The following is an 18,311-nucleotide window of genomic DNA, read 5'->3' on the forward strand; positions in this document are numbered from 1 at the left end:
CAGAGCCAGCAATAAGTCAAAAAAGCCAGCACAAGTTACATACATCAGTAAGCAAGGAAGAATTTCAGGACCTCACTGTATATAGAAGAATCAAATTTTAGGTAAAGATTATTTTTTCTGCTTTGTACTTCCTGAAGGACAAGACTTTGGGGGATGAGGGGAAAGAGTTTCAACAGACATTTTTTCACTCTCAGGAACAATGGCAGTGTTAGAAATGTCTCATGGAATTTGTCGCTATTCTATCATGGAACCTAGAAACAAAAGTCTTTTAAATTTGATGGCTTGACAGAATCCTAAAATCCCCCCTCCCCCGCCCAGGTTCTTTAATCTGCCGTCTATCTACTTATAATATAGTTTTATATGACCATTTCCATCAAATATCTTTTCATCCATATATTTGGTCTACACTTTTGACATCTGCTCAAACTATCATTTCATAAGAGCTATAACCTGAAGCTTTGAACATGATTTGTAGTTTTCATAGTCTGGCTGGGCATGGGGGTTTTGTAGAGACAAGCTGACAATTTCATAACATGTTTGCAGTTTGAGTATATCAAAATGAAAATGTTAAGGAGAAAATGGAAGTCAAACCACAGATGTAAAGAAGTGTTACTATTGTAAGATTTCATTTATATTTTAAATACCAACATAGTCAAAACTGATGTATCAGGTTGGAATTGAGAATTGTGGTTATGCATTTGGGGGGAAATGACTGAAGATATGAAGAGAAGTCAGGAATGGTGACACAGGAGCAGATTACAAGGATATGTTTACTTTGTAAAAATTCACTGAGCTGCACAACCATTATTATGCATGTATGTTGAAGATTAATTAAAAGTTAAAAAGATCTTTAAAAAGATTCAAGTGCACATGTATTTTTATTAATTCTTATTTACAGATGTTTTATATTCACCAAACAAAAAGTGGGTACATTTTTAAACACTTTAGTGACTGTAAATTATATCTAGTATGTAAGTTCCATTTATTGACTTGACTGCTAATTGCAAGAATATGTTCATTTTGTGACACTACATTGAGCTGTATACTTATGATTTAGGCCTTTTCATGTGTATGTATTTATACTCCAGTTAAAAACTGTTTTAAAAGATTACCATTTCTAGCCAAAACAGTGTCATAGTATTGGATTCACCCTCCACCAACATGTACCTTCAACAACTAAAAAAAAAAAGAAAAAAAAAAAAAAAAAGAAACAACTCTAATCAGATTTTGGACAACGGGAAAGGCAGAACTGTCATCTGTCACATAAGGAACCAAGAAACCTGAGCCTTACAATTGCACAACTTACTTACAGAAACCGCAGAAACTGCTTGGACTCAGTTTCCAGGCCTTAGTGCTGAGAGCGAATCCAAACAGAGCCTGGTGATCTTTCTGTGTTAAGGGATCAGAGGATAGACTTCAGAGACATCAAGGAAGCAGTGTAACTAGACAGGAGGTTGCTGCATAACAGGTAACTCTAGATAAGAAGAGCTGAGTCTTGGGCTGCATGCTGAAGAGCACATGCATGAAAAAACACTTCACAAGGCTGGAGAAATAATGAACATAAAGGCATAGAAAGGAAAAAATTTAAGCACATCCTCAGGGTTAGGAAAAATCTGTGTTCCCACCAACCAGAGTAAAAGCACCCTGAAATTAATAGAGCTTTAAGTAGACAGCAAAGAAGGTTATTGGGGCTTAAATTAGCTACAGAATAAAGACTGCTGACAATAATGTGGAAGGAAATGGAAGATATAAAATAAATTATGTAGGATGGAATTGATAGCACATCAGACCCTGAAGAAAAGTAGGTCCTTGAACTCAAAGAAATCACAAAAGATATTATCCAAAAATGAAGTTTCTAAAGAAAAAGAATATTTTATGAACACAGAATCAGGAATCTATGGGAAAATATCATGTGATATGAGATATATGTAACTATATTCCAGAAGGGTAGGAGAATGAAGGGACACTGGAAAATATTTGAAGAATAATGGCCAAAGTTTTCTAAATTGATGAAAAGTCCTCAAATCCAAGAAGCTTAACAAAGCCCATGAAAAATAACATAAAACCATGCCAAGGCATATCATAACCAAGCTGCTGTTAAACAGAGGTAAGGAAAATAAATGAAAAGCAGCCAGAGGGGATAGAAAAACATATCACATAGAAATTAGCAAGTTAAAAATCACAACAGACTTCTTGTCAGAAAATTTTGTAAGCCAAAAGATGATGGACAGACATCTTTATAAGACTGAATGGGAAAGAAAAAGTCAAATTAGAATTCTTTACCCTGCCTCCCTCCACCAAAATCACTCAAATTTGAAGGCTAAATAAAACCTCTTTCAAATACAGAAAGTTGAGAGAATTTATTGCTGGCAGATATTCATTACAAGAAATGTTTAAGAAAGGAAACTCTTCAGACAAATTGGCAGAAGGAAAAATGATACTAGATTGAATGCTGGATCTATGAAAGAGTACATATCACCATAAATTATAAATATGTGGGTAAATTTTATATATGTATACATATTTACATAATTAAATTTCTAAGAGTACATGTGCAGAGAAGCAATTGTCACTGCAAAGCAGAGTTGTGTTTGCCTTCTGGTAAGGAAGTGCTTAACTCTTTCATGAATGATGCCTGAAATCATATTTTCTATAGTATAATCATATAATTATTTTTTCAAGAAAATATATTTTTATAAGTTTTCATCACAGAAAAGTAAAATTTATGGCAACCAAAGCAGAAAGGAAGAGAGAGGGGTATCTAAGTACACTGTTGAAAAATATATTCTATATATGGTCTCCTAGTTTTGGAAGAGGAAAGAGGCAAGAGGTATGCAACAGTGTGGGAAGGGTTTGCTTTTATAGATTTTTATTTCTTTTGTAATTTTTATTAACTAGTTTACTACCCTCCTCTTCTTCGTCCTTTGTTGACACTTGATCTCAGATGACTCACTCAGGTGGTAATGGTTGGCTCCAGGTGCTGTTTACCACTGTTCTTCTCAGAGAGATCTTTCTCCTTGCAGCTGACCACTTCTTGGAATTTGCCCTTTGCTCATCAACCAGCCACAACCCTAATTCTAACTCTGCCTCCAAAACAAAAATGAAAAAGGCAAAAAAAGGCACAAAGAGCATATGAGGATAGTAGAAACTTGAACTCAAGTATACTGGCATATTGATAATTTCATTTGCTATAAAAAATTGAAACATGACATTTAAAAGTCAGAGATTCCCAGAATTGACTTAATGACAACCACCAAATATATGCCGTCTAAAAGAAACCCACTTTAAATATAAAGATATAGATAGTTTAAAAGTAAAAGAATGGAATAAAAATGTGTCACACAAATACTAAACCAAAGAATACTGGAGTGATTTTACTAAAAATAAGATAATGTAAAAGTCAGAAAAAGAAACATTTCCATGATAAAGAGGGAAATTTTGTGATAAATGGGTCAATTTATCAAGAGGACAAAACAATCTTAAATATTGGAGGAAAGAAAAAAAGAATTTCAAATGCATGCAGCAAAATGTGAGGGAAATGAAAGTAAGACAAAATCTGCTATTACACTTGAAATTTGCAGCAGTACAGTCTCCATAATTATTGGAACAAATAGAAAATTAGTAGGGCTATAGAAGAATTGAAGAGCATAATCAACTAACTTGGACAGGTTATAGAACACTCTATAACAAAATAACAAAATACATATTTTTTCCATTATGGCATAGATAGTCCTCCAGGACAGACAATATTTTAGGCCACAAAAAATGCCTCAAATAATTGGAATAATACCACTTGTATTAAGTGATCATAATGGAATTAAACTGAATAGTACTAAAAGAAAGATACCTCAAAATTGTCCACATATTTGGAAATTAAGCTAAAATTTTTAAATAATCCATAAGTCAAAGAAAGAGTCACCAGAAAAATTACAAAAAATAATAAAAATAAAAATATAATATGTCAAAATTTAGGGAATGCCATCAAAGCCATACTAAGAGCGAAATTATAACAGAAGATGCTCATGTTAGAAAAGAATAAATGTCTCAAATCAATCCTCTTAACTTTCCACTTAACTAGAGAAAGAAGAGCAAGTTAAATAAAGCAAAATCAAGGAAATAGTAAAACAAAATAGAGCAAAATCGAGAAAATGGAAAGCAGAGTAAACCAGTAAATCCTGTTGAAAGAAATAAAACAAAATAGAGTTTAAGTGATTTAAAATGAGTCATGGGGTCATTCTGGAGGTTACTCTTTTGCAGGTCTCAGTTAGATATCACAAAATGCCACAGTATGCAAAGCCTCAAACAACAATGTCCCCGAAAACCCTGAACAGACATAGGGTGACATAGGGACACCATAAAGAAACCATAAGATAAAGAATTTAGTTAACAAACCTGAAGGACAACTGGAGTACCACAAATATCCACCAGTCACTACTTGTATAATCTTCTCTTTTCTTTAAATATCATTGACTGGAATGCCAAGGCACAACATGACTTGGGTCGCTAAATGAATTTGTGCTCCCTGAATTGCAATTCTAAGATCCCAAGTAAACACTTTTGTTGCCTTGCAGCTCAGTTGGTTATTTGACAAACCAAAATTAGGTTCATTTCAAAAGACAAACAAAATTTATAAATCTTCTTTTGAAAACTGACCATGAAAAAGTTACCAATATCAGGAAAGAATAATAGGAAATAACTATGGATCCTATAGACATTAGAATAATAATAAGGCAATATTATGAACAATTTTTGCCATTATATTTGACATCTTAGAATAGAGATACAAACTGCCAAAGCTCATTTAAAAAATCAATAACCAGAATAGACATATACTATTAAATAAATTGTAGTCTTTCCCATAAACATATTACAAAAAACACTATGTTCAGTTGCTTTCACTGGAGAAGTTCTTCAAGCATTAAATAAATAAATAAATAAATAAATAAATAAATAAATAAATAAGAAATAATGATAATTCTCTACAAGTTTGTCCACAGAATAAAAGAGGAAAGAACACTAAAAATAATATTTGTTGATGCCAGTGTTATCCTAAGACCACAAAAACTTTCAAAGACATTACAAAAGTATATATAATTATAGACCAATATCCTTCATGGGCATAGATGCAAATGTCCTTACCAAAATGTTAGCAAATAGAATTCAGCAATACATTAAATGATAATACCTCATGACCAACTGGAGTTCATCCCAGGAATGAAAAGGTGTTTTCACATTTGAAAACAATCAATGTAGTCAGCATATGAAAAGACTACACAAGGGAATCCATATGCTCATATTTAATAGATGCAGAAAGAAAAACATTCAATACCATTCATGAAAAAAACATAATCTCCAAAAACGAGAAGAAAACATCATCAACGTGACAAAAGCATCAGTGTGAAACCTACATCTAGGATTATACTTAACAATGAAAGACTGAATGGAGTCTAACCATTCAGTACCAGTACATGGTACATAACCATTGTCAGGGAAGTACTAGCCAGTGAATTAAGGCAAGAAAGAAAAATAAAAGGCATACAGATTGAACTGAAGGGATAAATAAATATTATCTTTATTTGCCAACATCGTTATGCCAAACATCCCAAAGAACTCATAAGAAGCAATGATAACATATAAGTGAGTTTAGCAAGGCTATGTAGTATGTGGTCAATGTGCCATCATTAGCAGTATTTTCATTCCTAAAAATTGACTACTAGTATACTGAAATTTTAAGACATACCATTTATAATAACATCAAAAATATGAAGTATTTACGGATAAATTTAACAAAATATGAGCAAGACCTCTACACTGAAGACTATAGAATATAATTTAGAGAACTTATAGATGACCTAAAAAATAGGGAAAAAATATCATGCTCAGGGATCAAAAGACTCACTAGTGTTAATATATGAAAAGTTAATGTATATATTTATCATTCAATGTAATCAATCAAAATCTCAGCAATCAAAATTAAAATTAACTCCCTCTAAACTATTCTCGAAAATGCAAAGGATCTCAGAAAGCCAAACAACTTAGAGAAAGAACAGAGAAGAATAATTCACCCTAACTGATCTCAAGACTTACAATAAAGCTACAATAATCTAGAGAGTGTGGTATTGAGTAAGGATAGAACATTGGATAAGTTAGAGTCCAGAAAGAGACCAACACATATATGATAAATTGATTTTTGAAAAAAAGTAAAAGATATTATTTTCACAAATTTTCCTGGAATTATTAGATATCGATATACAAAAAAAGATGAATCCCTACCCCTATTTTTCATTGCAAACATTAACTTGAAGTTGATCATATGCCTAAATATAAGAGCTAAAATTTTAGAACTTCAGAAAAAAATAGGAGAAATTCTTTGTGATCTTGATTTAAGCAAAGATTTCTTAAATACCTACAATAATAATGATCTAGAAAAGAAAAATGATAAAATTTAGACTTCATCAAAAATTTTTAAATGTCTTTTGAAAGACATTGTGAGAAAAATTAACAAGCAAGCCACTGGCAAACAAATATTTGCAACATCTATATCTGATAAAGGACTTGTATTCAGAATATAGAAATAACTCATAACTTAGTAATAATAATTAGAGCAACCAAATAAGAAATAAAGCAAATTAAAAAATGGCAAATAAGCCCATCAAAAGTTGTTCAATATTATTAGTCATTAAGAAAGCACAGGCTAGAACAAATTCCATACCCACTGGGGTAGAACTGCAAGCACTTTTCATTGAACATTATCAGTCTCCACTTTAAGAAGAGAAAGAATTGCTCCAAGAACAGAGTCAATTTGGTGTTTGCTGTCCTTTAATAAACACCTGAGACTTAATAAAAGTTGAAAAGAGAAATAAAATAAATTTCTTAAAATCCAATTGATGATAAAATGTTTCACTCAATTTTATCACTATGCTTTATCTAATATATTAAAAAGTTTTGAAAAAGAACAAAACTAAGAATTTTATGGCTTTATGAACATCACTCTGTCTTCTAGATTGTTCAGCCTGAAGAAAATACTAAGAACAATGGCTACCATAACACTGATAAATAGAGAAGGCTTTGGTTTCATTTATGAAATTATTATACACTCTGTTGGAATTTAGATGAAAATGTATATATATAGTTTGGTTAATAAATGTTTATGCTAATTAATAATTATATACAGACTCCAAATTACCTACTCTGTGCTCTTTTGGAAGCAAAACAAATAAAACTTTGTGTTTTAATCCTTCACATGTCTGCGAAACCATCTCAGAATGAAGAAAATAAAACTGGTTCCCCTCACCAGGTCTAATTTGCACTTACAGTACTGTATTTCCTTCTTAATTTCACCAATAGCTGATCAAGGAAACAGTCTGCATCTTATTCACCTTATTTCACAGTGCGTATGCTATTTTAAAGTGTCCATAATATAAATCATCTATGCCAATTTTTATTTTTCTTAAGGAGCCATAATTGTTTGATTTAGTAATAATCTGCACTTTTGATTTTTTTGTGGGGGCATTGGGGCCCAGCATTTTTTTGTTTTTTCATGAGTGCTATGGTGATATGGAACATATAAGATAAACTGTTTATCTAGAGTTAAACTTTCTATTTTTCTGGAGAAACAGAACACAAAGAATAAATGATTATATATATTTGCAAAGTTTTAGGCACTAGTACCAAATTTCCTAAAATTTCTGTATTTGTATTTTGGCTTCAGACAGGAACTTTTTATGTAATGTCTGAAGTGGGTTTCTTCTTAAAGCTCTCCTTTAGTCAATTTGAGAACTAATCATACTAAATATTATTTTAACTGGGCTGGTTGGATTGGGAGAACGTATCAGCTAAGCATATTCATAAACCCTAAAGGGCACATAACATTTATATCCTAGTATTCTAAAGAAAAAAAAAATTCTAATGCTTTGAAAAGAAAGTGTTTTAATTGACTCATAAATCTAATGTATACGTATAGCATATAACCACATTGTCTTTTAGATACCTTTTAAAAAATCTTAATAAGGGCATATAATGATAAACTGTTCCATGCAAAGTTTTGTAGAGAATATTAGAACATTTCTTAGAACACTTGTTTTTAAATAAAGGGATGAGAAGGTAACCAGAAAGGTCTTTACTTGGAGCCCATTTCAATTAGGCACCTTAGCTGAGTCTGGTGCTAATGAGGTCAAGGCTAAGGGGCCTAATCCCCACATGGGCTAATTAGCATTGTTCTGCTTGTAGACCTCAGACTATGTATCTTAGGAAAGTTCCCCAATTACAAAACGGAGGCCAGGAGACAAACTGTTCATAGATCAGTAAAATCCAGAAACTCTCAGTTTGCTGACATTCAAACTCAAAGTCACCATCCCTATGTAGAACCATTTTGTTCAAGTTAAACTTGTCACTGTTGGTTTCATAATCATGCTAAGTGATTTCCAGCCTTGGTACTTTTTCTTTTTTTAAAAATCTACTGTATTCTTCATTTTTTAGGAAATAAAATGCTACTCCTTCTTTAAATCTTAAAATACTTGTCATTTCTTCCATAAAACCATTCTCACTTTCTTCCCTGAAAATATATAGCATCTTAATTTGTAACAGCCATGTGGAATAGGCCTTATGTTTTGTATATGTGTATGTGGCACACATCCTATAAGAAAATAAACCCTTGAAGTAGATATACTATGGTTTTATTCATCTTTATAGCTCATTATTTCTCAAACATTATCTATTTCTATAAATATTTGCTAAAAGAATAAATTTTTTTAAAAATAGCAAATAAATGAAAGAATGAAGGAAGTTCCTGATTTACGATTAATGATCTGGACACTAATCCAGAGCATGTACTACAATCCACAGCATAAATTTTTCCTACTAAAGAAGAACAATCCCTATAGCCAATTACTCTATATCTAAAATATATATAAAAATAAAGTTCAAGCTGGGCCATGGTTAGTTGTTTTCACTTTTATCCAAAATGATTATTATGGATTGATTAGGAGTACTTCAGCTATATATAACAGAATCTGGTTCTGTCTTTCTCCTAAAAAATAAGTATTATAATGTTTGGAAGTATATCAGGCTCAGAGAAGCAATGGGAAGGGGGAAAAGAACAGATTTGGAAATGCTCTTTAAATAAGGCAGCTTCAGAGAAGCAAAAAGTTGAAAGCCCCCAAATCATCTTTTATTTAGTACAGTCTGGCCAGAATTCCAGTACAGTCAGAGGTATGACCATAGCTTGTGCCTTAATAAAACCTGATAGCTACTTTCCTATGTGCCACTTAGGATTCAACGTCCTGAGCAGCAGGATCCTACTGAAAAGGCCTAGGCTGCCAGCTGGTGGAGACAGGGAAGATTTGGACCTGCTTTTTAAATATGGTAGCCACTAGCCAAAGGAGTTTATTGAATCCTCAAAATGTGCCTTGTTCTAAGTGTATAACACGTTGAGTTTTGAAGACAGTAAAAAATAAAAAAATGCAAAATATTTCAATTTTTTATTGTTTATATGTTGAAATAAAAATATTTGGATGTATTGGTTGAATAAAATATAATGTTAAAATTAATGTTACCTGGTTTTTACTTTTCCATCATGGCTACTAGAAAACTTAAAATATCATGTATGGCTTGCTCAAATTATGTTTATAGTTTTTATCAAAGAGTGATGATCTGGTCAGCTGTATTTTTTGGGCATGCTTAGTGAGAGATAAGATGGTGTCTACTGTCCACCCCCACCCCCACCAACACAATGGGGTGTGGTGGGGCAGGCATGTAAGGTAGAATTGTGTAAATTACAGACCAGCAGCAGCAAATGATCCTCCTGGCTTGTGAAAAATTTGTGGAAGACTAACAATGTAATAATGAAGCTTTGATTGCCAACACAATTACTCCTGGGGAGCGGGCATCACATATTCACAAAGGGCTTTACATTTTGACTTTCTGACTTTTGCTCCAAGTGAGGTAATATAACAAAAGAGGTATATACTCTTAAAACTGAAACATGAAAATATCCATTATCCAAGCTTTAATATTCATCTTATAGCCAGATTTTAATGCTTACTTTTAAAAATCTTATGAATGTTAAAATTACATTGCATTATACTTGTATATGTGTATGTTAAAATGTTTATTTGCTCAATATATAATTGCTGTATATATGTATTTAAAGTAAAATATATACATATTAATTTCTGTGAAGTTCTATCTTTAACAGCTAGGGGTTCATGGAAAAAAAATTCCATATCATAAAATCTCAATATTTCATATTAAAAACTGGGTGAATCAAAGCCCACCATATGTACCTATCTTCTCCTTTATTTCCTCTAGTATTTATTAGTATTCCTAATAATTATTTAATCACCTCTTTACAGTATAAGAAGCCACCTGATAAAATCATGAATATACATATTTCCTTCAGGTTTTTCAGGAGCTCTTTAACATCAATAACAAAATTGTATACTGCAGTTCTATCTTCTATATCTTCTGGATACATACAATGTTCTCGGTTAACATGTATTTAATTGGATTCCCCCCAAAAAGAAAATGTTTCAAACAAACTATCTAAAAAAGAATACAAAGGATAAGAATTTCATTCCAAACCACTTTTAGACATAAAGACTAATCCCACCTTTAGGATTTGGGGCATGGAGGAAAAGGGCTTTATCTATTTCATTTTTATAAACTAGCTTTAAATTTAGATTCCTTCATCAAGATGAAATTTCTTTATGGGATTTGTTCAAATGTTAATGTGTCACCTAATTTATGGAATGTTTACTATTCAATCCCAAATACACTGGAACTTCTTTATAAAGCTGATATTAAGAATAAGATTAACACATATTTCAGATTAAATATGATACCAGAAGATTTTTATATGTCATTTTATTTTGGAATATGCAGAATATTTTCAAACATATTTTTTAGTTTGCAATTTGACCTGATATATCCCAATGTCTATTATTTTTAAGTCATTATAGCGAATTTATGTAATTTATTTTATTTTTTATTTTATATAAATATTAATTACACTATTAATTAATGTGTAATATAATATTTAAATATAAATGAAAAGTATATGTGTTATATATAATCATATATTATTATATTGTAAGATATATATAACCTAAATTTATATAATCTTTCTATCATACACTACAATCCCATACCCTGATATAACTAATGTCACCATCTGGGGTACAGATATCAACAACTTTCTCTATGTTTATACAAAATAATTACTTTGTATATACCTATTGTGGTATGCATACACCTATTGTGGTAGATTGAATTTTGTCCCCTACAAAGACATGTACATGTGCTGACCCCTGGCCCTGTGGATGTGAACTCCTCTACAAATATGACATTTAAAAATCCTATTTGGATGAGACCAAATTGAATCAGGGTGGGACTTAATCCAATATGTTTGAAGTCTCATAAGCAGAGGAAATTCAGAGGCAGTCACTCCAGAGAAACCAGAGGAGAGTGAGATTGCCATGTGATAGAAGCAAAGATGCATCTATAAGCCAGGGAATGCCAAGGATTGCCTGCAGAACACTGCAGTCTCTGGGAGAAAAAAAAAAACAGCCTGGTGATACCATGGATTTTGTACTTCTAGCCTCCAAATCTGTGGGACAATAAATTCCTGTTGGTTAAGCCAACAAACTTGTTGCATTTATCATTGCAGCCGTGGAAAACTAAGGCATATGTACATAAAACAACTTTGTTGAAATAGTTAATACCCCCACATTTATTATTTTATTTACATCCTGCTAGATTTTTAAAAGTATATGTAAGTAATCCTTGTTAGTAGCTAAGCCTATTACAGGGAACTTATATATTATTCAATTATCTTATTTGTGTATATTCAGCTTTGCGGTCCTACAACCCTTCTCCATTAATATTTTTATTATTTATAAGCAAGGATCTCCAAATAGGGATTCCTTGGTCAAAACATATTACTATTTTTTAAATTTTAATATACATGAAAAGAATTTTTCCTCAAGATGTTTTACAAATTCAAACTCCCATTTCAATGAGAGTATGATTCTTTTTTTAAATTCCCAGAAGCTGGAATATAGTTTTTGTTTCTTTAACTTTTAGGAATCTGTTAAGCCAAAAACATGCTTCTTTATTCTTTTAAGTTACAGTAACCTAACTCCTGAGAAGTAAAGCATTTTAAAAAAATGAATAATAAATATTCCTTTATTTAGCTGGCAACTAAAAACTGATTCTAGCTCTTTGCCGCATCTACTGTGAGAATGAAGACCGTTCTCAGCAACCGGACTGTCGACATTCTAGAAAATGTCAACATCACGCTGAAGGGATGCACAGTTATTGCGAGTGGCCCCCGAGGAACCCTGCGGAGGGACTTCAATCATATCAATGTCAAACTCAGTCTATTTGGGAAAAAAAAAATAAGAGGCTTTGGGTTGACAAATGGTGGGGAAATAGAAACGAACTGACTACAGTTGGCACTATCTGTAGTCATGTACAGAACACAATCAAGGATGTTACACTGGGCTTCCATTACAAGATGAGGTCTGTGTGTGCTCACTTCCCCATCAATGTTGTTATTGAGGAGAGTGGGTCTCTGGTTGAAATCTGAAATTTCTTGGGTGAAAAATATATCCACAGGGTTCAGATGAGGTCAGGTGTTGCCTATTCAGTATCTCAAGCCCAGAAAGATGAGTTAATTCTTGTAGGAAATGACATTGAACTTATACCAAATTTAGCTGCTTTGATTCAGCAAGCAACAACAGTCAAAAACAAGTATATAAGAAAATTTTTGGATGGTATCTATGTCTCTGAAAAAGGAACAGTTCAGCAGACTGATGAATATGTTCTAAGAATTGTGCAGCAATGGAAACAAAGTCACTATTTGTGAGTTTAAAGATGCAATAAAATTCATCTGTTAATTTCAGACTTTTTAAATTATTATTTAAAAAACATTCTCTATCCTAAATAGGACTTAATGGGTGACATGACTTGAATTTGGTTCTTGTGGATATTTCAGATGAGGAATTATATAGTACCAGTGATAAGTGACTCATGAGATTATCATCAGAACCGGAACTTTGGGAAGATGCTAAAGGTGTCTGTAATTTTGCTGAATCATGAATTTTAATGCCTGCGTCACTTGTCTATATCAGAATTTTTAGTGAAAAACCACTTATGAAGTGGAACAAAGTTGATCTACTGCCTTAGCTAGAGAGATTCTCAGTTTGTGTTTGTGATAAACAAGGTTGCTGTTATGAAAGATCCTCTCAATAATTCTAAAAACTGTTAACCCTTCCATGTCTTATTTTCTCCCACTTTACATACCATATGATGCTACCATACCTTCCTAATTAGTACCAAATTTCTACTTCCAGCTTAAAATATTTTTAGCATTTGAATTTTGTTGAACAATTTGCTGTCCAGCCACTGGTACATGCATAGACTGCATTTTGTGTAGTGCTGGTTTAATAGATGTACTCGAGGCCACTTCCACACCTCTTACTCTCTTGCCCATCTCATTTGATGACACTTTCAATCTTCCAATTTCTGAGGCAAAACTTGGATTCGGCCTTGAGTTCCCTTTTACACAGCCCCATATCTAACACACTGGGAGAGCCTGTGGACTCTGCCTTTTTTTTTAAAAAAAGGTATGTTCAAGGACTAACAAAAACAAAGCAAGGAAATATAGAGGACACATGGATTCAATAAAAGAGGTTAAAGTAAGATAGCAACCAGTTACAATGCATGAATCTTTTAAGCCTTCATTCAAATCAGCCAATTGGATATTTTACATTAGGAGTGATACTAGTTTGTTTGTTTGTTTTTTCCTAAGAAATATGGATGAAATCTAGGATTTGATTATTAAAATATTTCAGGTAGACTTCTAGAAAAAACAAAATTTTCTGTGAGTTGGTAATTGTTAAACTTGGATGATGAAAGTTCATTAAAATTTTGAAATTTTCCATAATGTAGAAAGCAAAAAAAACTTGTGTATTTTACCTGAAAAAAAAACCAAAACTGATTCTATTAGTAAGTCAAATGGAGTGTTTGCCTAAAGTTTGAAGTCATAGCTCCTCCTCCAAACAATTAATAAAAAAGTGTAAAACAACATATTAAAATGTTAGATTTTACATTGTTATTACCATATTTTAGTTTATGAGCAAATCTTATTTCAAAAGTGAGATAAGTATTATGTATTCATTCTATCTTCAAGAATGTAAAATTTTAATTATTTCAGATTATATTATATTAATTAAAAATTTACCCTGTCTATACAAGTAAGGATTTTCTTTTTCTCTCTTTTCGTATCAGAAATCTAGTATGAATTAGAAAATGCAAATTCTGTTTAATATTGAGTATCTTTGCATCTTTTTATTCTCTTTCAGTATTTAAGAATATTATGCCTAGAGTATTACAATTTTTATCTTAAATTTATAAATTAAAATTTGTTAATTTATTTACAGTTGATAATATATTTCTCCTCAGTGTAACACTTATTAAAATTTAAATATCCAAACTTTTAAGAAAGCAACTTTTAGATCTGCATGACTCTTACAGTTTGGGCATGAATAAAAATATTTTGTCACAGTTTTCACTCTTCTTCACATCAAAAACACAGGTAAATTTTACAAATGCTAATAACCTGCATTAATGGAAAACAGGTGGCAGGTTTTTAAGATTACATTTTATGGGAATTTTAATATTGTTTCCAAAAAGCTTGAATAATTAATTGTCAGAAACATATATTTCTCATACAAGTATTGTCTTCCTGTAATGAAACAGTGTCAATATTTATTGACCCTTTACTGCCCGGTTGAAGTGGTCAAATGAATAGCTGTACAGCTGACATTTGGAGAAACATGTTACCATGGATTTTACGTAGAGGAGATGGTGTCTTTGAGTTCTTGGTCTGGTCCCATTCCACCTTCCTCCTGCAATGTTGACCCCTGGAGCTTACGATATAGGGAGGCTGTAGTACTTGGGGTGTTAGCTTGTTGAGGGTAGTAGGTTGATGGATACCTGGTAGCCCAAATGGGATTCTCAGTATATCTAGAAGGGGTGGTGATATTATTTCAGACAGTATGTTTGAAGAAGTTGGTACATCCAATCTGTCCCAGCAAATGGAGTGGTTCTGATTATCCAGTGGGGGCAATAAGTCCTATGTGGTCAGACTTTCAGGGATATTACTGTGTCCTGAAAAGTCAATGGTTCTGGTCTGGTCCGGGTGTCTGGGCTGACAAATGAATCTAAACGTGTCTCTCTGTCTAGCTGGTCAGCATCTCTGGGACTCCTTGGTGAGTTAAAGTCCAGCTCTGCCACAGTCCATCGGATTTTGTGTTTATCCCACACTCACCTTACTTTTGGTGAAATTCTGCTCCTCATATCAGGAAAGTTGTTTGGATACTTCTTTGATGGTTTTAAATTAGGTGGAGCCTAATTCTCCTATCCTGGAGTATGGAAAGGAGTTAGTGACTCACTTCTAACAGACAGACAGAATCTAGTGGAAGTGATGATGTGAGAATTCATATACTAGATCCTGAAAGACGCTGTGGCTTTTTCCCTGTTCTGTCTCTTGGATTAAGTATGGGAGAAGCCAGTTAACATTTCATGAGCAACTTTGGCAGCCTATGGGGAGATGCTTGTGGTGAAGAAATGTAGCATTTTGCCATTAGCCCGCAAAAAACTGAGGCCTTCCACTAGCCATGTGGGGAGTCACCTTGGAAGTAGATCATCCAGCCTTCAGAAGCTTGCAGCCCCAGGTTACATCTTGACTGCAACCTCATCAGAGACCATGAGGCAGAACCACCTAGTTAAACCATTCCAGAATTCCTGACCAAAAGAAATTTTGAGACACTAAATATTTTGAGGTAATTTGCTCTATAGTAATAGATTACTACAACTTCCCCAGTTGAGGTTGTGGTAAAACCTCTTCACCTATAAGAGAGAAGATACATCCCTAAAAAAAAAAAAAAACCTCATGCACACTCCACTCCTCTGCACCCAGCTAGATTTGTCCCTCTTTCTTTTTTTAATCTTTTGAACTACTCACATAAATTATATTAACAAATATTCAAATAATGGACAGTTTTTATGTTCCTGAATATAAGTTCCTATATATCTTCTTAAAAACAAGAATCTTCTTAAAAATCTATACATCTTCTTAAAAATGGTGTGCAATTTCCTAATATATTTTACAATTTTTTATTTTTAGAAATATTGAGTTTGCCTCAAAAAATAAATTGATTCATAGATTTTTCTTGGGGTGGTGGATTACATTTTTCAAGTTTTATGATGAGGATTGTTGGAATTTAAGAAATGGGCTGGGAATCTTTTCTTCTTAATGTCCTAGAGATTAAATAATAAAGGGAATATCCATTTTTATATATTTTTATTGAGATTATTCACATACCATATAATTATCTAAAGATCCAAAGTGTACAATCAATTGCTCATGGTACCATCACACAGCTGTGCATCCATCACCACAATTAATTTTTTTTCAATTTATAGAACATTTTTATTACTTCAGAAAAGAAATAAAGACAAAAAAAAAAAAAAAGGAAACTCAAATCCTAATGACACCCCCCCTCCATTATTGATTCATTGTTTTGGTATAGTACCTTTGTTACTGTTGATTAAAGAAAGTTAAAATACTACTAACTGTAGTATATAGTTTGCAATAGGTATATAGTTTTTCCTTTATGCCCCTCTATTATTAATTTCTAGTTATAGTCATACATTTGTTCTGGTTCATGAGAGAGACTTATAATACTTGTACAGTTAATCACGGACATTGTCCACCACAAGATTCACTGTTTTATACATTCCCATCTTTTAACCTCCAATTTTCCTTCTGGTGACATCCATGACTCTGAGCTTACCCTTTCCACCACATTCACAGACCATTCAGCACTGTTAGTTATTCTCTCAACGTGCTACCATCACCTCTGTCCATTTTCAAACTTTTAAGTTCACGCTAGTTGAACATCCTGCTTATAATAAGCAACTACTCCCCATCTTTTAGCTCATTCTATATCCTCATAACTTGTATTTTATGTCTGTGAGTATACATATTATAATTAGTTCATATCAGTCAGACCCTGCAACATTTGTCCTTATGCGTCTCTGTCTTATTTCACTCAATATAGTGCCCTCAAGTTTTCTTCATCAACCCGTTTTTTTAAGATGGTTTTGTTCACACACGATACATTGCATCCTAAGTAAACAATCATTGGTTCCCTGTATAGTAATGTATTTATGTATACACCATCATTGCCACTATTTATGTAAGGACGTCTCCATTTCTTCCACAAAGAAGAAGGAAGAGACAAAGAAGGTAGAGAGACAAAAGAAAAGGAGAAAAGAAAGAGAGAGAGAGAGAGAGAAATGACAGGAAGCAAAAAAAAGAAAGATAGCATTAAACTAAAGTAGAATAAAAAGTCAGAAAACATCACCAATGCCAAGAATCCCATACCCTTCTCCTAGCCTCCCCCCACCACACACATATATGCATTTAGCTTTGGTATATTGCCTTTGTTATATTAAAGGAAGCATAATACAATGTTTCTGTTAATTATAGCCCCTAGTTTGCATTGACTGTATTTTCCCCCCAATCCCACCCTATTTTTAACACCTTGCAATGCTGACATTCATTTGTTTTACCTCATGTAAAAACATATTTTTACCTCTTATAACAATCATTGAGCACCCTAGGTTTCACTGACTTATACAGTCCCACTCTTTATCTTTCCTTTTTCCTTCTGGTGTCCCACATGCTCCTAACCTTTCTGTTTCAACCATACTCATAGTCATCTTTGTTCAGTGTACTTACATTTCTGTGCTACTATCTCCCAAAATTATATTCCAAACTTCCCACTCCTTTCTTTTCCTTTCTGTTTATAGTGCTCGCTTTAGTGTTTCCTGTAGAGCAGGTATCTTGTTCACAAACTCTGTCATTGTCTGTTTGTCAGAGAATATTTTAAGCTCCCCATCACATTTGAAGGGCAGTCTTGCCAGATAGAGGATTCTTGGTTGGTGGTTTTTCTCTTTTAGTATCTTAAATATATCACACCACTTCCTTCTTGCCTCCATGGTTTCTTCTGAGAAACCTGCACATAGTCTCATCAAGCTTCCTTTGTATGTGATGGATTGCTTTTGCCTTGCTGCTTTCAGGATTCTCTCTTTATCTTTGGCATTTGATAATCTGATTATTAAGTGTCTTCATGTAGGCCTATTCAGATCTTTTCTGTTTGGGGTACACTGCACTTCTTGGATGCATAATTCTATGTCTTTCATAAGAGATAGGAAATTTTCACTGACTATTTCCTCTATTA

At 32.8% G+C, this 18,311-nt stretch overlaps 1 pseudogene; it reads left to right on the forward strand.

Moving 5' to 3' along the window:
- Positions 1–12,239: 12,239 nt before the first annotated feature.
- On the forward strand, positions 12,240–12,865 carry LOC119507684 (annotated as a pseudogene).
- Positions 12,866–18,311: the final 5,446 nt, after the last annotated feature.

The sequence above is a fragment of the Choloepus didactylus genome, chromosome 13, assembly GCF_015220235.1.
Source record: "Choloepus didactylus isolate mChoDid1 chromosome 13, mChoDid1.pri, whole genome shotgun sequence".
Lineage (NCBI taxonomy): Eukaryota > Metazoa > Chordata > Mammalia > Pilosa > Megalonychidae > Choloepus > Choloepus didactylus.